The sequence below is a fragment of the Microtus pennsylvanicus genome, chromosome 3, assembly GCF_037038515.1.
Source record: "Microtus pennsylvanicus isolate mMicPen1 chromosome 3, mMicPen1.hap1, whole genome shotgun sequence".
Taxonomy (NCBI): domain Eukaryota; kingdom Metazoa; phylum Chordata; class Mammalia; order Rodentia; family Cricetidae; genus Microtus; species Microtus pennsylvanicus.
The window spans coordinates 16,544,916-16,566,813 of NC_134581.1; the positions used below are offsets into that span (position 1 = coordinate 16,544,916).

The following is a 21,898-nucleotide window of genomic DNA, read 5'->3' on the forward strand; positions in this document are numbered from 1 at the left end:
TCCTCTTCTCTTTGGATGTATACCTTGCTCAGCCTAGATATAGTGGGGAAGGCCTTGAACTTTCCACAAGGCAAAGTGCCTTACCCTCTCTTAGGATTAGAGAGGGCTTGGGTGGGAGGGTGTGTAGAGGGAATGGAGGAGAAGAGGGAGTGGGAATTTGGATTGGTATTTTTTTAAAGTAATAAAAAATACTACCAGTTTCTAAATGAATGTTCTGATTATCAGTTGGAATGTAGTAAATTGATTTTTTGAACCTAAACAGAACACATTTTTCATATATTAAGACATGTGGCACTTTTACCCTGATATGATCATTAGAATTTAAGTTCCATGGCCATGAGTCTTATCTGTTTCATCAGTTGCATGTTCGTATATACTTTTATAAACAAGTATTTACTGAATGATTAAAAAACATTGAGAATGTCCTTTTATTGTTTATCATCCTAATAGTGGTTTAGGCCAAGACATTGTATTAATGGTTTCTTGCACTACTTAGTAGAATGTATCATATGTAGCACTTTGTTAGTCTGGCAATTAACTAAAAATTTATTAGAAACTTACGTTAGTTGCTTGGCATCTCTGTGACAAGACAACTTAAAAGAAAGACAGATTTTGGAAAAGGGAGATTGTAGCACTTTCAGTTCATGGTCCCCTTTTCTCCATTGCATCTGGGCCTGAGCATAGTAATGCATCCTGTCAGGGAGAATATAATGGAAGAAAATGGCAGATTACAGGGAAAAAGAAGCAGATTGGAAGGTGTCGAAAACAAGATACACTACTCAAAGGCACTCCTTCGATGACTTACTCCTTCAGTCAGGCCCATTTCTCTAGCTTTATTATCCATCAGTGGGTAATCTATTAAGTGAACCAGAGCTTCTCATGATCCTCTTTACTCTCAATGAGTGGAATCACCAGTAAGGAACCAGGCTTTCAGTACGTTGGCCTTTAAGGATAACAACATTCAAAATAAATAAAAACATTAGTGAAACCATTTAGACACTGAGAATAAGATGGGCATAGTTATACATTAGAAATAAGTAGCAGAATATGAATTCTGAGCAAGATGAGCCAAACACAACCCATTTTAGGTTTGAATTCTAGCAAGATGGAGTAAGCACATTTGTCGTTAGCACTGTTTTGGCTGTAGTTACCTTTTCTCCATATCCTTGCTAATATTTTTGTTGTTGTTGTTTCCTGATATAGCATTACAACAGAGACCCCTGGACAGAACAAATAAATCATGTACCAGAAGACTCCAGAAGATAGAATAAAGAAGGGAAGGGATTTGCTAGGGTTATCAAAATTGTAACTCACAAAGAACAACTTGACAGAGTAGACAATAAAACCTAAAATGTTTGCTTTGTGAACCACCATGGTAAATGGAAAAGATAAAACTATAGGCTAGAAAAAAATTTCAAAGCACACATCCATAAAAAGAGATATATTTAAAAAGATTTAAAACATTCTCTAAGCTGAAAATAATGAAATTATTCAATGGTATGACTGCCAAAAAATATAAAAGAGACTTTATTAAGAAGTATATGTGGATAGCCAGTAATCGAATATTTTCTTTGTCATTAACCATTAAAATAATGTAAAACTAGGCTGTAGTAAAATACACAACTATTTTTGAATAGTGAAATAAAAAATACTGCTAATACCAAGTCTTGGCATAGATGTGGCTCAGGTTCTCTTCTGTATTGCTGATGAGAATGTAAAATGATACAGGGATTTGGAAAACTTTTTATATTTTCTTATAACATCAAACATAGATTTAATAAATGACCCAGATTTGTATATTTGTCCTAAGAATTGAAAACTTAATTTACATAAAAATCAATTCGTGAATGCTCATAAAATATTTTTTAGGTACAAAACTGGTAGAACACCAAATATTTTATAATGAGAAATAAATGTCTTGTCTAGAAATATTTATGATCAGTCATAATTAGGTTGTTTTTGAAAGAGGAGAAAGATAACTTTATGTGTGATTTCAAATGAGTTTATAGCTTTTTGTTTATTTTGATACAATAGAAAACTAAAAGAAATTAATGAATGGTACTATTCAGCAATCTGAATTGATCTTCATGTAAGGAGCTTATTTGGTCAATATCATACATACATACACACACATACATATATACATAAAAAGTTATTTGAGAACTTTTGCTTGTAGAAAATACATGATTATGTTTTTCTGTCAGAACAGCATTGTCAGCCAGTTGTGATGGCACACACCTTTAATTCCGATATCCTGGAGGCAGAGTCAGGTGAATCTCTGTGAGTTTGAGGTCAGTCTGGTCTATATAGTAGGCTCCAGGACAGCTAGAGCTATATGGCGAAAGCCTGTCTTGAAAACAAACACCCTAAAAACTGTAAGCTCATTTGAAGCCACACAAAAGTTATCTTTTTCCTTTTTTTCCTAAAACAATCTAATCATGACTGATTGTCAGTATTGCTAGAAAAGGCCTTTGTTTCCCAGAACTACTTTTATTCTTAATTGTAGAGTCACCACTGTCCATGCTAGAATTTGAAACTACTTCCATTACTATTTTGATGCAAGATATGCTAAGAAGCTGAAGTATTTCTGACTACTGTTAAATCAGTTAAGTAAAATTCAGTGCAAAAAAATTAAAAGAAGAATTTCATGAAATGTAGTTATATCATGTTTATACATTTTTTGTTTGTTTTATTTTGAGACAGGGTTTCTCTGTAGCTTTGGAGCCTGTCCTGGAACTCTTGAGGGCCAGGCTGGCCTCGAACTCACAAAGATCTGCCTGCCTCTGCCTCCCAAGTGCTGAGATTAAAGCCATATGCCACCATCGCCCGGCTGTGTTTATATATTTTATATGGATTTTTCTGACTAATAAGATATGATCCTTTGTTGATTTGTGTGTGTGTGTGTGTGTGTGTGTGTGTGTGTGTGTGTGTGTGTTTAGTTAGGGTCTTGCTATCTAGCCCAGTCTGTCCTGGAACTTACTAGTAGTGCTGCTTGACTCTAAGCTTCTGATCTTCCTGCCTCTGCCTTGTAAATGTTGGGATATAAGAACAACTCTTGTATCCCTTGTTTAAAACATGGGCTTCTCATCAGTACTAATGTCTATAAGCTAACAAATTTCAAAGTTTCTAAGGTGAGAATTTTGAAAGTCTATAAATAGGCAATTGGAATGACGTTGATTGGGTCAATTCCTACTTGATGCCTTGATTTTCCAATACTGTGTTTTTCTGTGGAACAGAATATACTTTCGTGATCAGTTAATGACCAGTCAATTCTGCACACATAATCTTACTGCTACAGTTGTAATCATTCATGCATTCCATGAGTGTGGGGATAAGGTATTATGTGAGTCCATGGATAGTGATACTGGAAGAATGATTATTGAAGAAGACAAATCTATATCTAGAATATATGCCTACTCAGTAAAATTGGATCTGTATTCCCTTATCATAAAAAGTTCTATTTAATCTGCCTTTCACTAGATTCCCGAGAGAAATAATGTTTTACTAAGTTTTCAGTACTGGCTTTTGCTGTTAGATTCAACACTCAGCAACATTAGCCATACCACCTTCAATAAAGAGAAATCAGTGTTGCTGAAGTTATGTCCCTGCCTCCCTGACCACCTTGCTGTGGTCTTATTGAGCAAGCACTAGGATAGCTAAGGAGAAAAGGATTTTTCGTACTCATAAGATCATCTTTTTTTTAAAAAATAATCAGTATTGTGGTAACTGTCTTAGTAGGACTTTGAATATCTTCATGTTAATTAATGTTGCTTTTACAGAGAAAGCCATGCACATCCCCTTTACCCTCTATTTCCTTTACTGGTCTTCATTTATCTTTCTAGTCTTCTTACCACCCAGAAAAACTGGTGTATTTCTGATTATCTGATTCTGATTAAGGCAAAGAATATGGTCAAACAACCTAAGATAAATCCAGAGCTTAGGAGGCTGAGGCAGGAAGACTGCCAATAAAGGCTAATCTGTGTACTTTACAAAATCCCACAAATGGGGAGACATGAGAATAGGGCAGGACTAAGTTACCCAGTAAATTGAAATTGCACATTAAATAATGGAAATATAGTAGTGAAGAAGATAGGGTTTTAAAGTTTTTATTCATTGTATTTATCAACCACAATTCCCCCTTTCTCCCTTCTCTTTCTCCCTCCCCTCCTCTTGTTCCCCATCTCCCACACACCATCCACTCCTCAGAGAGAAGGGTAAGGCCTCCCATGGGTAGTCAACAAAGACTGACACATTAAGTTGAGGCAGGACCAAGCCTTCCTCTCTGCATTAAGATTGAGCAAGGTATCCCACTTTAGGGAATGGGTTCCAAAAAAACAGTTCCTGCACCAGGGATAAATTCTGGTCCCACTGCCAGGGGCACCACAAACAGACAAAGTCACACATGTCACCTGCATGAAGAGGTATAGTTCTGTCCCATGTAGGCTCCCCTCAGCTGTCAGTCCAGAGTGCATGAGTTCCCATTAGCTTGGGTCAGCTGTCTTCTGTGGGCTTCTCCATCATGATCTTCACCTTTCCCCGTCCCATATAACCCCTCCTTCCTCTCTTTGACAGGACTCTGGAAGCTTGGCCCAATGCTTGGCTGTGGATCTCTCCTTTGCATTTGCTCCCATTAGTTCCTGGATCAATGTTCTATGATGGCAATTAGGGTAGTCATCAATCTGATTGCAGGAGAAGGACAGTTCAGAGAGAGTTGTACCATAGACAGAGAAGTAAGGAGTAAGAAGTAAGAAGTAAGGAGTCCCTGACCCATGCACAGGGACCGGGCTTATTTCTGTGCCATTTCTGGGTTGTGGTCCTGTACAGTTCCTTTCTGAGGCGAGCTGCATGTGCTGTTCTGCTTTGTACAGCCCAGTGTGTGCCAGGTTTCAAGTGCTGGTCCTGTCTCTGCACAGATCCTCAAATGGATGCCTTGGAGGTGTGGTGCCTTTATTTATATGTCACACTCTAAGTTTATGGCCTAGGCTAGATTTCTACCTTGTAGAATACACTATAACTTTCTGATTTAGTGTTCTTTTATGTAGAGATGTTCTGTAGGTCAAATCTCACTTGTTCTGTCCTGTGACACCTGTTCTGTGTTTCCAGAACTAGCTCTGAAGATAAATTTCTTTGTCTCTAGATCTACCTAGTTGCTGACTGTACAAGGAGGGACCTTTTAAAAGTGGCTATCCACTCCATGATTGAATGCTGAGAGAGGTTTCCCAGAATTCTCCTATCTGCTGCCATGCCTCTGGAAGGTTTTGGGTCACCTCTTTCCCCTTTCTTCTTCCCTCTTTGAATTATATGTCACTAAGAGTATTGTGCAGATTTTCTGAGGCTCCAACTTTCTCACAAGCAGCAGTTCTGATCCTCTGCAGTTTTGCTTGCCTTAGTGCTGGGAGGAGACATTTTCTAATCAGGGTTGAGCTTTTTAGAATGACCTTGGATGCTTCTGCCCTGTTTTCTAACATTTCTTTGTTACTGAAACTAGTGAATTTCTTCTGTCATCCACCTCATAGGTTGGTTGTTCTCCAACTGTCTCCAGTATAGTTCTCAGATACTCTAGCTAAAGGCTGTGATACATCATCTTTCACATGAGAAAACATGCAGTATTTTTATTTTCTGTAATATAATCTGCAATTCCATCCAGTTTTTAGAAAATGCTATTTCATTCTTGCTGATTGCTTAACAGACTGTCATTGCGTATGTATGTATTTGTGTGTATCTATACACCACATTTTCTTTTTACTTCCTTCCATCTAATGGTAGGTATCTAGGCTGCTAATTCTAGAACTTGGCTGTTGTGAGTAGACCTTGAGAGACACACAAATGCCTGTATCCTATCATATGCTGCTTTAGAATGTTTTGAGTAAATACCTAGTTGTATTATAACTGGATCATATAGTGCTATTTTTAGTTTTGTGAGGAATCTCCATATTGCTGTCCTGTAGTAGTGGCCAAACACTTTTGGTCTTCATGCAATATGCATGAAGATTTTGTGTGACTCCTGTCCATTGGATGCTTGTGTTTTAAATGAAAGAGGAAGCTTATATAAACTGTAGAGAGATGTTTTTAATAGTTTTTTTTATTATTGTGTATAATTATGTAGACCTGGCTGTTCTAAAACTCACTATGCAGTTTTGAAATGACAGAAATCTTTTCTGCCTCCTGAGTGCTAGGATTAAAGGCTTGTGCCCCCATGCTGGTTCTGAAATGTATTTTTGAAATACCAAGTATTTGGTGAATCTTCAGATTTGTTCTTGGGTGCTCATTTGTTTCAGTTGCTTTATTTCATTAGAGATTGCCCATACATATTGATTTGAAAGGAGACATAGTCTTGTGTCAAGTTGCTTCAAAAATCATGTCACTATCATATATGAAGGACCAATAAAATAACATGTAGATGCACACAGATGCTCTTTACAGTCATTTGTATCTCCTGTGAATTCTGCCAAGAAGCTGAATTTACTAGAAATTAATTCATCATTCCTTTTGCTACCCCTATGATAGGTGACCATCTTATATCCTAACACTAAGGGAGCTGGCGTTAGCTTTTTACAGAGAAGTTTAATTTTGTGCCTATGGTTTCTTGCAGAGGTGGAAATAGAATTTTGAGTTTATGACCCTAATAATATGAAGACCTAATTGTCTGAATTTGGAGAATGGATTTTTTTTATTAAAATAGAATTTTATTTTATTTTTTTTAATTTATTTATTTATTAAAGATTTCTGCCTCCTCCCCGCCACCGTCTCCCATTTCCTTTCCCCTCCCCCTACCAAGTCCCCCTCCCTCATCAGTTCGAAGAGCAATCAGGGTTCCCTGACCTGTAGGAAGTCCAAGGACCACCCACCTCCATCCAGGTCTAGTAAGGTGAGCATCCAAACTGCCTAGGCTCCCCCAAAGCCAGTACGTGCAGTAGGATCAAAAACCCATTGCCATTGTCTTGAGTTCTCAGTAGTTCTCATTGTCCGCTATGTTCAGCAAGTCCAGTTTTATCCCATGCTTTTTCAGACCCAGGCCAGCTGGCCTTAGTGGGTTCCCGATAGAACATCCCCATTGTCTCAGTGTGTGGGTGCACCCCTAGCGGTCCTGAGTTCCTTGCTCATGCTCTCTCTCCTTCTGCTCCTGATTTGGACCTTGAGATTTCAGTCCGGTGCTCCAATGTGGGTCTCTGTCTCTGTCTTCTTTCATCGCCTGATGAAGGTTAATATTCAGGAGGATGCCTATATGTTTGTCTTTGGATTCACCTTCTTATTTAGCTTCTCTAGGATCGCGAATTATAGGCTCAATGTCTTTTATTTATGGCTAGAAACCAAATATGAGTGAGTACATCCCATGTTCCTCTTTTTGGGTCTGGCTTACCTCACTCAGGATAGTGTTTTCTATTTCCATCCATTAGTATGCAAAATTCAAGAAGTCCTTGTTTTTTACTGCTGAGTAGTACTCTAATATGTATATATTCCATACTTTCTTCATCCATTCTTCCATTGAAGGGCATCTAGGTTGTTTCCAGGTTCTGGCTATTACAAACAATGCTGCTATGAACATAGTTGAGCATATACTTTTGTTGTATGATAGGGCCTCTCTTGGGTATATTCCCAAGAGTGGTATTGCTGGGTCCAGGGGTAGGTTGATCCCGAATTTCCTGAGAAACCGCCACACTGCTTTCCACAGTGGTTGCACAAGATTGCATTCCCACCAGCAATGGATGAGGGTACCCCTTTCTCCACAACCTCTCCAGCAAAGGCTATCATTGGTGTTTTTTATTTTAGCCATTCTGACAGGTGTAAGATGGTATCTTAATGTTGTCTTGATTTGCATTTCCCTGATCGCTAAGGAAGTTGAGCATGACCTTAAGTGTCTTTTGGCCATTTGAACTTCATTTGTTGAGAATTCTCTGTTTAGCTCAGTGCCCCATTTTATAATTGGTTAGCCATTTACGGTCTAGTTACTTGAGTTCTAGTAAAAAAGCCACTAAGTCCAGTGTGTGTGTGTGTGTGGTCATTCCCTGTAACATGGGCAGTCTACTAGTGTTCATCCCCTCCCCCAAAGAAAGGTGAGTTTCCCCTCAGCAGCTGTCAACTGTCGACCTCCCAGCTAGATGTGCATCAGGAGCCTCCTCTAATCCTTGTTCTAATTTTAAACTTACTTAAATCTTGTATTTTAACTCAGGTGCTATGAGTTCATGAGTCGTACAACAGCCACGTCATAACCAGAGGCCAACATTTCATAGTACTCTTTCCTATCCTCTAGCTCTTAAATTCTTCCTGCTTGTCTTCTATGATTTTCCCTGAGCATTGGGGAAGGCGGTTGATAGAAACGTTGCATTTGTGACTGAGCACTCAAAGCCACTTATTCTTAGCCCTTATGTCTCTGCAGTAACTACTCTGTCCTAGGACTTGTGTCATCCTAGCTATGGGTTTTTATTATCCCTCCTATGGATCAGGCATCAAATCTAGTTAAGAAATCAGTTGGTTAAGTGGGGATGGGGGTGTAGAGTGGTGGGAAAAATAAGTGGGCATATTTTGCCCGGCAGGGTAGAGTGCTGGATTGATAGCTTTTCTTCCTTTCCCCAGCAGACTGAATAGTACTTCCGGCACTATAAAAACTAGCTAGCAGGGTGGGAATCTTGCGGTCAGTTCAGGATTGATTTCTTTATGTCCTGTAAATGAAATGTGATGTGTTTTCCGTAAACGGGGACTTACAGTCTATTTATGATAAGCAACAAAGAGCAAAAGCAAAAGTCCATCTTGTTTAGGGTGTCTTTGTGGTCACTAATTGAGAGATAACCTGTGCATGACATTGAGATTTTCATTAAATAATTCATATCTTATGGGAATAATATTGTTCACCCATACCTCTGTTCATTTTACCCCTTTAAAAATTATGGTTAATTCCTCAAGTAGTGGTGGAGTTTCATAGCTTCGTCATATTTCCTTAGTTTTAGTTAACACCCTGTGTTCCTTATTTTCCTATCCCACTTCCCCATCCTTACTTACACTTCTAGATCCAAGTATCCATTGCACCATTCTTTTCTATCACATATATCTAGTATCCTATTTCATAATATTTTCACTTAGGTTGTAAGGTCATAGGTTCTCATTTTTCATGCACACTTCACTTTTGTTAACCCTTCCCCTGTCCCTGCATTTCCTTATTACTGTACTTCCCCCTTCTCTATGTTCACCTCACCCCTAAACTACTGTGTCTCTATTCTGGATGTATCTCCTTGCCCACTGGCCCATTTTTAGTTTCCTAACTTTCATGTGTACTCCATGCATAAAATTAGAAGATGGTATCTGCATCTAAGAGAAAAATGTGGTGTTTGACTTTGGGGCATAGATGATCTCACTAAGTGTGCTTTTTTCCAATCACATCCATTTACTTGCAAATTTTATTTCTCTTTTCTGTTGAGTGATGGTCCAATGTATATGTACTACATTTTCATTATCCATTTGTCAGTTAATGGCTATCTGGGTTGATTCTATTTCCTAGATTTTGTGAATAGAGCAGTAATGAAGATGGATGTACAAATATATCTGTAATAATATATGAAGTTCTTTGAGTCTGTGCTTATGATGGTATAGTTGAGTCATATGATAATCCTGTTTCTAGTTTTTTTTTTTTTTGATAGACCTCCAGACTGGTTTCCAGAGTGACTGTACTAGTTAGCATTCCTATCAGCAGTGGTAGGAGTTCCTTTTTTGCCACATCTATAGCAGCATTTATTGACATTTGTATTCCTGATGATGACTATTCTGACTGATAGAAACTTAAAGTGATTTTAATCTGCTTTTTCCCTGGTAGCTAAGGATGTTTAGCACTTTAAAAAAAAAGTGACGATTGATTATTTGTCTTTATTCTTTTGATAACTTTATGTTATTCGTAGCCTATTTCTTAAAAATTGACTGTTTGTTTTCTTGATGTTTAGTCTTTAAAGTTCTTTGTGTATTCTAGATGCTAATGTATAGTTGGCAAAGAGTTTTCCCCATTCTGTTGGGTGCTCTCTTATTCATTTGGAGAGTTTTATGTCTCTACTTTTGGTTACACTAGAGAAAGATAGAATGAGGGATGGAGATAGGGAAGGGGAGTGAGACAGGGAAGGGAGGAAGTAAAGGATGAAGGAAAGCAGAAATGAAGTAATTTCTTGTATAATTCTCACTTGTTTTTGTTGCTGTTCTTTTTTTGATTTTTGGGTTTTGTTTATTTGGTAAAGTAGTGAATAATTAATTTTAGATTTTGGTTACAGAAATACGTCTAAAGTAATTTTACAAGGCCAACATAGCCACAATTTCTATTATTATTATTATTTTATTACTTTAAAAAATACCAACCAAATTCCCACTTCCTCCTCTCCTCTCACTCCCCTCCTACTCCCTCCATACACCCTCCCCGACTCCCTCCAATCTTAAGAGAGGGCAATGTACCCTGCCCTGTGAAAAGTCCAAGGCCCTTGCCACTACATCCAGGTTGAGCAAGGTATACATCCAAAGAGAATAGGATTCCAAAAAGCCAGTACATGCACTGGAGACAAATCCCAGTGCCATTGTCATTGGCCCCTCAATCTGCCCCAACTGACAACCACATTCAGAGGGATTAATTTGATCCCATGCTCGTTCACTCCCAGTCCAGTTGGAGTTGGTGAGCTCCCATTGGCTCAGGCAAATTGTCTCAGTGGGTGAACCCCTCGTGGTCTTGACTTTCTTGCTCATACTATTCCTCCTTCCACTCTTCAGCTGGACCTTGGGAGCTCAGTCCAGTGCTCCGATGTGGGTATATTGCCTATGTTTCCATCTGTTGTTGGATGAAGGTTCTATGGTGACATTTAAGATAATATTAGTCTGGCTACAGGGCAAGGCCAGTTCAAGCACCCTCTCCTCATTGCTTAAGGTCTTAGGTGGGGTCATCCTTGTGGATTCCTGGGAACTTTTCTAGAGCCAGTTTTCTTGCTAACCCCAAAATGGCTCCCTCTTTCAATATCTCTTTCCTTGCTCTCATATCTGTCCTTCCTCCATGTCAACTATCCCATTTCCTCAAGCTCTTCCCAACCCTTCTCTTTCCCCCTCCTCTTCCCCTTCTCCCCTTCTTTCTTCCCCCACCCCTATGCTCCCAAATTTTGTCAGGCGAGCTTGTCTGCTTTCAATTTCCAGGTGGATCTTATGTTTTTCTTTGGGTTCACCTTATTAATTAGCTTCTCTAGGATCATGAACTAAAAGCTCAATATCCTTTGTTTAGGGCTAGTATCCACTAATGAATGAGTACATAACATATTCATATTTTGGGGTCTGGGTTATCTCACCCAGAATAGTGTTTTCTACTTTCATTCATTTGTGTGCAAAGTTCATAATGTCAATTTTTTTAACCACTGAGTAGTACTCTGATGTGTAGATGTGCCACACTTTCTTTATCCATTCTTCCATTGAGGGGCATCTAGGTTGGCTATTATAAATAAAGCTGCTATAAACATAGTTTAACAAATGCTTTTGTAGTATGGTTGAGCATCTTTTGGGTATATTCCCAAGAGTGGTATTGCTGACCATATACCAAAATTAAATCAAGACCAGGTGAGCAATTTAAATAGACTTATAAGTCTCGAGGAAAAAGAAGCTGTCATCAAAAATCTCCCCCCCCCCCAAAAAAGTCCAGGGCCCGATTGTTTTAGTGCAGAATTTTACTAGAATTTCCAAGAAGAGCTAATACCTATACTCCTCAAAGTGTTCCACATAATAGAAACAGAAGGGTCATTGCCAAACTCTTTTTATGAGGCTACAGTTACCCTGTTACCACAACCGCACAAAGACTTAAGCAAGAAACACAATTACAGACCAATCTCAATCATGAACATCGATGTAAAAAATCTCAATAAAATACTGGCAAACCGAAGCCAAGAACACATCAAAAAAAAAAAAAAACATCCATTGTGATCAAATAGGCTTCATTCCAGAGATTTAGGGCTAGTTCAACATACGGAAATCTATCTATGTAATCCATCATATAAATAAACTGAAAGAAAAAAAAAGTATGATCATTTCATTAGGTCCTGAAAAAGCATTTGACACCCCTTCATGGTAAAGGTAATGGAGAGATTAGGGATACAAGGATTATATGTAAATATAATAAAAGCAATATACAGCAAGCTGACAGCTAACATCAAAGTAAATGGAGAGAAACTCAAAGTGATTTCACTAAAATCAGGAGCAAGACAAGGCTGTTCACTCTTTCCATATCTCTTCAACATAGTGCTTGAAGTTCTAGCAATAACAATAAGACAACATCAGGAGATCAAGGGGATTCGAATTGGAAAGGAAGAAGTCAAACTTTCATTATTTGCAGATGATATAATAGTGTGTATAAATGACCCACAAAACTCTACCAGAGAACTCCTATAGCTGATAAATACCTTTAGTGATGTGGCAGGATACACGATCAACTAAAAAACAAAAATCAGTAGCCCTCCTGTACACAAAGGATAAAGAAGCTGAGAGGGAAATCAGAGAAACATCACCTTTCACAATAGCCATAAATAACTTAAAGTATCTTGGGATAACCCTAACCAAGGAAGTGAAAGACGTATTTGACAAGAATTTTAAGTCTTTGAAGAAAGAAATTGAAGAAGATACCAGAAAGTGGAAAGATCTCCCATGCTCTTGGATACGAAGGATCAACATAGTAAAAATGGCAATCCTACCAAAAGCAATCTATAGATTCAATGCAATCCCCATCAAAATTCCATCAAAATTCTTCACAGACCTTGAGAGAACAATAATCAACTTCATATGAAAAAACAAAAAACTCAGGATAGCCAAAACAATCCTATACAATAAAGGAACTTCCAGAGGCATTACCATCCCTGACGTCAAGTTCTATTACAGAGAACAACCTGGTATTGGCATAAAAACAGGGACATTGACCAATGAAATAGAATAGAAGATCCGGATATTAACCCACAAACCTATGAACACCTGATTTTCGACAAAGGAGCTAAAATTATACAGTGGAAAAAAGAAAGCATCTTCAACAAATGGTGCTGGCATAACTCGACGTCAACATGTAGAAGAATGAAAATATATATCTATCACCATGCACAAAACTCAAGTCCAAATGGATTAAAGACCTCAATATAAATCCAACCACACTGAACGTGATAGAGGAGAAAATGGGACGTAGCCTTCAATTCATAGGCACAGGAGACCACTTCTTAAGTATAACCTCAGTAGCACAGATAATAAGAGCAACAATAAATAAATGGGACTTCCTGAAACTGAGAAGCTTCTATAAAGCAAAGGACACAGTCAATAAGCCAAAAAGGCAGCCTGCTGAATGGGAAAAGAGCTTCACCAACTCCACATCAGACAAAGGACTGAGCTCCAAAATATATAAAGAACTCAAGAAATTAGATACTAAAATTCTAAATAACCCAGTTAAAAATTGTGTACTGAACTAAACAGCTTTTTCTCAACAGAAGAATTTCAAATGGTCAAAAGATACTTAATGATATGTTCATCTTCCTTAGCAATCAGGGAAATGCAAATCAAAACAACTTTGAGATACCATCTTAGACCTGTAATTAAAAAAAACACTAATGATAGCTTTTTCTGGAGAGGATGTGAAGTAAGGGGAACACCCATCCATTGCTGGTGGGAATGCAAACTTGTGCAACTACCTTGGTGATTTCTCAGAAAATTGGGAGTCAACCTACCTCAATATCCAGCAATCCACTCTTGGGAATATACCCATAGCCACAGTTTCAAACTCAGACTCTGGAAGAAATAAAACCATAGAGCATCATCCTTGAAAAATAAGTACACACAATCTCCAACAAATACTTGCAATCATAATCCATTATTATATTGAAGGATTATACACCATAACCAAATGATATTCATCCTGTATATGTAAGGGTGATTAAACATGAACAAATTAATGCATGTGAAATGCCATATTGACAGAATAAAGATGAAAATCTTATAATCACCTCAGATGTAAAAAAATACATTTAACAAAATTAAGTGCCTTCTACAATAAAAGTTATTCAGTAAAATAAATGAATATAACTTTATTAGTTCTCTCATTGCTGCAAAAAATAAAATAAAGTACTGGGCCAAACCAACTTAGGGAAGAATAGGTTTCACTAGGCTCATAGTTAAGTCCATCAATGGCAGGAAGTCATGACAAGAGGAGCTTGAGGCAGCTGGTCATATTTAAGTATGGTCAGGAAGCAGGGAGAGATGGATGCTAGTGTTCTGCTTGCTTTCTCTTTATTTTCTCTGGGATACCAGCCCACAGAATAGTGCTGGCCATGTCTAAAGTCGTTCTTTTCTCCTCAGCCCAGTCTTGAAATTCCCTCAAAGATAATGCTCAGACGTTTGTCTCTTAGGCGATTCTAGGTCCTGTCAAGTTATAAAATTAACCATCACAATAATAAGTGTACTTCAGAATAATAAAGTCCCTTGTGATAAGACTATATGCCAACTTTAATCTACTCAGTGGTGATAAACTTAAGGTTTTCTTCCAAGAGTAGGAACAAGATAAAGATAACAACTTTTATAACTTTAGTTCTGGAAAACCAAGTCAAAACAAATGGGTAAGAGGAAAATTAAAGGCACTCAAATAGGAAAAGAAGCAAAATTATCTGTTTTTAGAGAACTGTCTTATATGTAGAATTATCTACATATTACGTGCATACATACACCTCACTAAAATTGACCAACAAATTCACTAAAGTTATAGAATAGAAATAATATACCAAATCATTTACATTTCTAAAAAACCAACAAATTATTTGAAAAGAACATTAAGAAAAGAATTCCAATTTTTGACTGAAAGTCACTTAAGGAAATGCTCAACATCTTTAGTCATCAGAGAAATGCAAATCAAAACAACTCTGAGATTCCATCTTACACCTGTAAGAATGGCCAAGATCAAAAACACTGATGACAACTTAATGCTGGAGAGGTTGTGGCGTTAAGGGAACACTCCTGCGTTTCTGGTAGGAGTGCAAGCTGGTATATGTCCTTTGGATATCAGTGTGGCGATTTCTCAGAAAATTAGAAAACAACCTTCCTCAAGACCCAGTTATACTTCTTTTGGGTATATATCCGAAGGATGCTCAATTGTGCCTCAAGGGCATGTTCATAGCAGCATTTTTTTTTGTCATAGCCAGAACCTGGAAACAACCTGGAAGTGCCCCTCGACCAAAGAATGGATAAGGAAAATGTAGTATATTTATACAGTGAAGTACTACACAGCAGAAAAAAGTAATGACATCTTGAAATTTGCAGGCAAACAAGTGGAGCTAGAAAACATCATTTTGAGTGAGGTAACCCAGACCCAGAAACAATTATCATAAGTATTTTTTAAACATAAAGCAAAGAAAACCAGCCCACAAATCACAATCCCAGAGAACCTAGATAATAATGAAGACATTAAGAGAGACATACATGGATTTTATCTACATGGGAAGTAGAAGGAGACAAGATCTTCTGAGTAAATTGGGAGCATAGGGATCTTGGGAGAGGGTTGAGGGGGAAGGGAAGGGCAGGGAGGGGAGCAGAGAAAAATGTAGAGCTCAAAAAAAGATTCCATTTATAATAACGTCAAAAATAATAAAATACTTGGGAATTAACCTGTTAAGTTAGCCTGGAAAGTGGAAAAATTGAACGCTACAAGCCAAAACATTGCTTAAGGAAATTAATGTACAACTAAAATGTAGGAAAATCCTGTTTCAGAATCATTCATATTTGGCTTCAGGATAACCAAGCTTCTGCTTACTTGGAAATGACAGCTGTGCTTTTGCATTAACATATAGTTATGTATAACCATTTGTACTTTTCATAATAACCAAAAATGCTTTATTATTAAATTTATAGTTTTAAACTTTGTAGTTCATCTGACTGTTGATGGCCTTTTGAGTTCAGGTCTAAGATTTTATCAGTACGTATCTCACTTTAAAAGATAAACAACTGTAACTGACTTGTTTACCTTATTCAGAGCGGCACGTTCTTCAGAAGTAAAGGTTCATTTCATCAAGAAGATACAGAATTTCTGCATATGACATTTCTTTAAAAACAGATAAAATGAGCCATACTAAAAAGAAATTATGTCCACAAGTAGTTAAAATATAAAGGGACTATAAGATTCAAATCAAGATTATGATTAGCAGTTGGGTGTTATTTTTAGAATTATTTTTAGGTTGCAGTACTTAAAAGTAAGACACAAGAGCAAGGGTTGGTGGTCATTGTTTAGAAGTTCAGCTAGCAAACTAGATGGTATTTTGAGGCCAGGTCCAGAGCAGAGTCTATTGGAGAGAGAACAAAGCAGAGATGTGATAATAACTACAGTTGCAGATAGATTCATTCTTATCTCCCCCCTTTTTCTCCCTTTCCTTCCTTCCCCCAAATGAAAATACCAAGGCATACCATTGAAGTAGTTAGTTAATTTTTCCCAGATCACTTTGTCAATTAAGATAGAGCACCAAGCAATCTTGACCCTATATCTAGTATCCCTTATGCACTATGGCATATTGTTAAAGAATTAAAAGTCTAGATGGATAATCAGTAATAGGAAGTCACAGAATGTGTTCATGGTACTGTTAATGTGAACTTAAGAATTCACTTTGGATGTGCAGGAGTGAATTTTTTAACATTAAAGTATCCAGGTTTTTTCCCTCTCTAGTAGGAAAGACCTTTAAGAGAAACCAAATGTAGGATTTATTATAACACTGTGTTTTTAATAGAAAACTCCTGGGTTTCCTTGGTATCAAGTCCTGGTATGAAATGGCTGTTGCTGTATTTCTAGAGAAGTAGATGTAAATATGTACCTTCTCCCTGTTTGCTTGCTTGCTTGCTTTCTTTCTTTCTTTCTTTCTTTCTTTCTTTCTTTCTTTCTTTCTTTTTTTCTTTCTTCCTTCCTTCCTTCCTTCCTTCCTTCCTTCCTTCCTTCCTTCCTTCCTTCCTTCCTTCCTTTCTTTCTTTCTTTCTTTCCTTCTTTCTCTTTTTTCCTGCTACAGGATGACTGAGATCCTAAATGGGCTTGGTTGGCAGGGTAGCTGCAATCACTGCTGCTCTATATGTAATGTCACCAGAGGGTAAAAACTCTCAGTGGACAAATGGCATGCTGTAGTTAAGACACAAAGCTTTCTCCATGGCCACGTACTGCTGTGGAATGCACTTCATTTATCATGTGTTCCAGAAATATAAGTAGTCTAGCTTTTGTGTTGATTCTGACAGGGAGTTGTTGTACTTAGCCAGGTTTGCTAGTTCCATTTATCAATATTTAAGTTGGTAAAAAGCAATGAAAGCTGTATTCGACTCTACTTAACTTTGTGTCCTACAATAATTCATTTGGGGTGGGATATGGAGAAAGGCGTTTTTATAGTTGGGGTTATTCTGTTTTATGTTGTAAAACCATCAAAGATGTTTGTAAATCTAGGTTTTAAATTTATACACCATGAAATGCTGATCATTTAATTAAATTTAGATTCTAGTGCCATTCTTCCCACTCCTAATTTCTAGCCCGTACTTTTTTTTTCTAGCTCTTTAAGCTATTTCTTTAATGTTTTACATTTCTAGAAATATCCCTTTAGTGGATATCTTTTCTAAACTTTAGAAAAAGTATTTAGGTATTGTTTAATGATTGTCTTAATGTAAATGACAATAATTAAACTGGATGTTCATGTACCTACACATGTGCTACTTCCCCCTGCACTGTGTTCAGAATCCCATATCTCTGTCTTTTGAGTCAGTATTCAGTAGTTACAGTGTTGCTGTTTCATAAATTTCATATGACCCCCTTTTGAGTAAATAGTAAGCTGTAACAATATCTGTGTAATTATTTTCATAAATAAGAAATTCAAGTTGTGCTTCCTTTCGTAGTTAATGACTGCTTGGTATTCTTTACTTTGTTTTGTAAAATCTAACCTCTTATCTGAAATAAAAATTTCCATTGAGTATATTCAAATACATTAGGTATTTAACTAATATAATTTTTTCTCAGTTATATCCTGTATGGAACCATGCTACCTTCTACATTAATATGTCCTTAAAAATGTCTTTGTCTCTGAGGCTAAACTTCTTTTGCCTTAATTTTGACTTATTTGTTCCTTTGGCAAAACACTTTACCAATCAATAGCTTTCTGAAAAATATGTAAAGAAAAAATTAACATTTTGCATTTTAAAATGTATTTAGCCTACCATTACCTTTGATTGATAGTTTTGATGAATATAAAATTGTTACAAATAAGATACAGAATTTTAACTTGGTATGGGTATACATATTTATTCTAGCCAGCACTCAGAAGATTGAGGCAGGAGAATAAGATTTTGAATTCATCCAGGCACAAACATTCAGTAACACTGTTTCAGACAAAACAACAACAAAAGCAGACCCTACAGAGCTTTGAAAGCTTGTCTTCTTTATTTCCCATCTTCCAATGCTGCTGTCGTTTCTGTCATACCATGCCAGTGCTGTTCTTGTTCCTTTTGTTTACTGTTTGTCTCCCTGAAAGTTTATGGATCATCTCTTTGTCCTCAATATTGTGAAATTTGCAACACTGTCCATCATTGTTCCATTTTTTACTTTCGTTTTTTTAATTATGCTGACTACTCATCCAGTTATTCCATGGGATCTCATTTTCTTTACTTTTGGCACATGTAGTTATGGGCTAGTTTAATTCAGGAGTTAGAGTACTGGAAGAACTCTGGTTACACAGAACTTCTACTGAGTTGGTTGTTTTAGGTGCTTACCTTGAGAATCCAAAGTATGTATTTTACTTACATCAGGTAGGGTAAGATTTTAGGAAGGGCATTATAGGTGAAAGCTTAAAGGAAAATAAGCTAGGAGAGCACCTTTGTAGCAGGAACAGATCCTAGAGAGAGGGAACCACTTAGATGAGTGTAGAGGATTGGAAAATAAATTGACGCTGTATTGATTGCAATCATTCTGCTGCTTTTTAGTTTATGATCCATTTCATTCTTACTCTGTCTTTACACAAAAGGCTAGGGCTTGTTTTTCCACCTTTGCATAGTTAAATGAGAATGGATTTCCTACTAGATAAAAAGTTTAGCAGTTATACTTTTAAAATGTATTCCAGTTACCTACATAACAAAACATCAACAGCTTAGTGATTTCAAACAACTGATAAACGTCTCGGTAGCTCAGCTGGCCTGTTTTTTCTTACAGTTTCTCACTCTGTTGCAGTCATATAGTTGCAAGGTGGGCAATAGACCCCCGAAGATGTGACAAGGCTCTGTATACAATATGGGTCACATTGAGTTGTTAGTAGGGTGCCTACTTATGACTTCAACATATAACTTGTGCTTTTAAAAGCTTGACTACTTTATTCATTCATTTATTTATGTATGCTAGGAGACAGTAAGAAGTGAACTAATTAATGGCTAAAAATTGACTTAGTGCCGGGCGATGGTGGCGCACGCCTTTAATCCCAGCACTCGGGAGGCAGAGGCAGGCGGATCTCTGTGAGTTCGAGACCAGCCTGGTCTACAGAGCTAGTTCCAGGACAGGCTCCAAAGCCACAGAGAAACCTTGTCTCGAAAAACCAAAAAAAAAAAATTAGTTTACTGATGTCATGTTCTGTTGCTCAAAGAAGTCTCAGGATCAGCACACTCTTGTCTTCCCTAAAGGACTGTCATTGTTATAGAAGAACAGGGCATGGTAGATATTATCATCTCTGGACATTTTAATATGAAAACTCATTATTGAAACATAATTTCTTAAAAACTATACCAATATATTCTTTTACAGATATTATGTATGTATAAACATTTGTATATCTTTTACATGTGCATATATATGTATATACTCATTTACATAATTATATACACATATACTCTTATGTTATTAAAGCTGTTATATAAAACTATAAACTGTAAATAAGAAATTTATTCTTTATGGTTCTGGAATATGAGAAGTCTAAGATTTACAGAATTACTGTCATGGGAGAGCCCATTTCCCCTTAACTGGCACCTTCCCATTACATCCTTACATTGTGTTGGAGATGAACAAATTCCATTGAGGTTTATAAGGACACACACTAATGCTATTTGGGTTCTGCCCTTGTGACTTTAATCATCTCCCCAGAGGTACTGCCTTCTGATAACATTGCCTTAGGGATTAGGATTTTGACATGTGAATTTTGGTGTGATAATTTTGTCTGGAGGTCCAGCCTGCAGCAGCACAGGACTTTGACAGGAATCCACGGAGTCTGAGAGGCTAAACTTTTCTATCTGAGGGGAGTTAGGGAAAAAGACACTCATAAACTCTCTTGATGGTTTCCTTCTTTATTCTTATTTATTCTCTCTCTTCTATCTTATGTTGTTTTATAGCTTTTATATCCCAGAGTCAAAACAATTGCAATCCATTTTTCAAGTAAATGATTATAGGTAAAAACATGTTTTTAATCTTCTTCATATGATTAAATATTTTATGTATTACAGGTAAAAAACAAATTATGCCAAGAGCCCACATACATTCATACCCAAGCATCTTGTTATAGATTAACCATGTGAAAAGCAAGGTGTTCTTGTCAGGTCTTTTACTGGCAGGCAGCATTTTCAGTTACAAAGAAATGGCCAATTACTTCATTTCTTATCTTGAAAGGTAATTTTATAGAAAATCTTAAAGGAATCATAAACATAAATTTTTTATATGAAAAAGAGTCAGCTCTACTTAAATATTTAGGGTACATATCTGTTCATTAATAACTTTTTATATCAGGAGATTGTGGACATAAATGTGTTGGAGAAGGGCGCTTGTTTGATTCAAGGCCGCTCAGATAGCTAAGACCCGAAATAATCACACAAAAACTATATTATTAAAAACCACTGCTTGGCCCATTAGCTCTAGCTCCTATTGACTAACTCTTACATATTAATTTAACCCATTTCTATTCATCTGTATATCACCATGAGGTCATGGCCTACCAGCAAAGTTTCAGCACGTTTTATATGGCAGCAGCTCCATGGTATCTCCCTTCTTTCTCCTAGCATTCAGTTCTGCCTTCCCCACCTACCTAACTTCTGCCCTATCAACAGGCCAAGCCAGTTTCTTTATTCATTATCCAATAAAAGCAACACATAGACAGAAGGACTTACCACACCATTTCCCCCTTTCCACTTAAACAAAAAAGAAGGTTTTAACTTTAACATATATATAACAAAACAGGCATCAGACGAGAATTACAGTTATAATATTTATATCTACTTTATTTTTATCATAGCTAAGGAAAACTATAATTTTAGTTGTACATTATTCAACTCCATCAAAGACTTCAGAAGGATATAATATTATCTAAGTAACAGGAAGTGCATTGTAAGCAATTTCCAAAACTCTAAAATGGGCAGAGATATCTTGCTGCCTGGACAATCACCTAAAGTTCTTCTATACCACTGGGACATCCACTCTTCAGTCCACAGGCCCATAATATCCAGCAGACTTTTCCATGAAGCAGGAAATTTCAAAGACAGCCCCACCTATATTGGCAGTTTTTCAGTCAGTTTCTTCTGTGTCCTACAGAATGTCTAGCAAATTATTTCATGAAGCAGGAACCCTGAAGGTTTGTCTCACCTTTAGGCAAGTTCAACAATCATTTCTCTGTGTGTCTTGCATGTCCAGTTAATCAGTTCAGGCAAAAGCAGTTTCTTGCCCAAATGGCTAGCAAACACCATTAGGAGCCTCTTTGATACCCATCTTCCTCTCAAAGTAATTGGTGCTGCCAGGGGAAGACATGTCTCATTGTTATGAAAAGTACTACATTATTAAAACATTTTAAATGCCATATTCTGTAGGTCTTTGAAAGATTAGAAGAATACCTATGAAATGGAAATATATCTCTATACATCTAGAAAATCTAACTAACATGGATACAAGTTTGATTATTATCTA

General features: G+C 37.0%; 1 protein-coding gene across 5 annotated transcripts in view; it reads left to right on the top strand.

Moving 5' to 3' along the window:
* Dock3 (dedicator of cytokinesis 3) overlaps positions 1–21,898 on the top strand; it is a 364,288-nt gene that overhangs the window by 145,937 nt on the left and 196,453 nt on the right. The window lies entirely within an intron of this gene.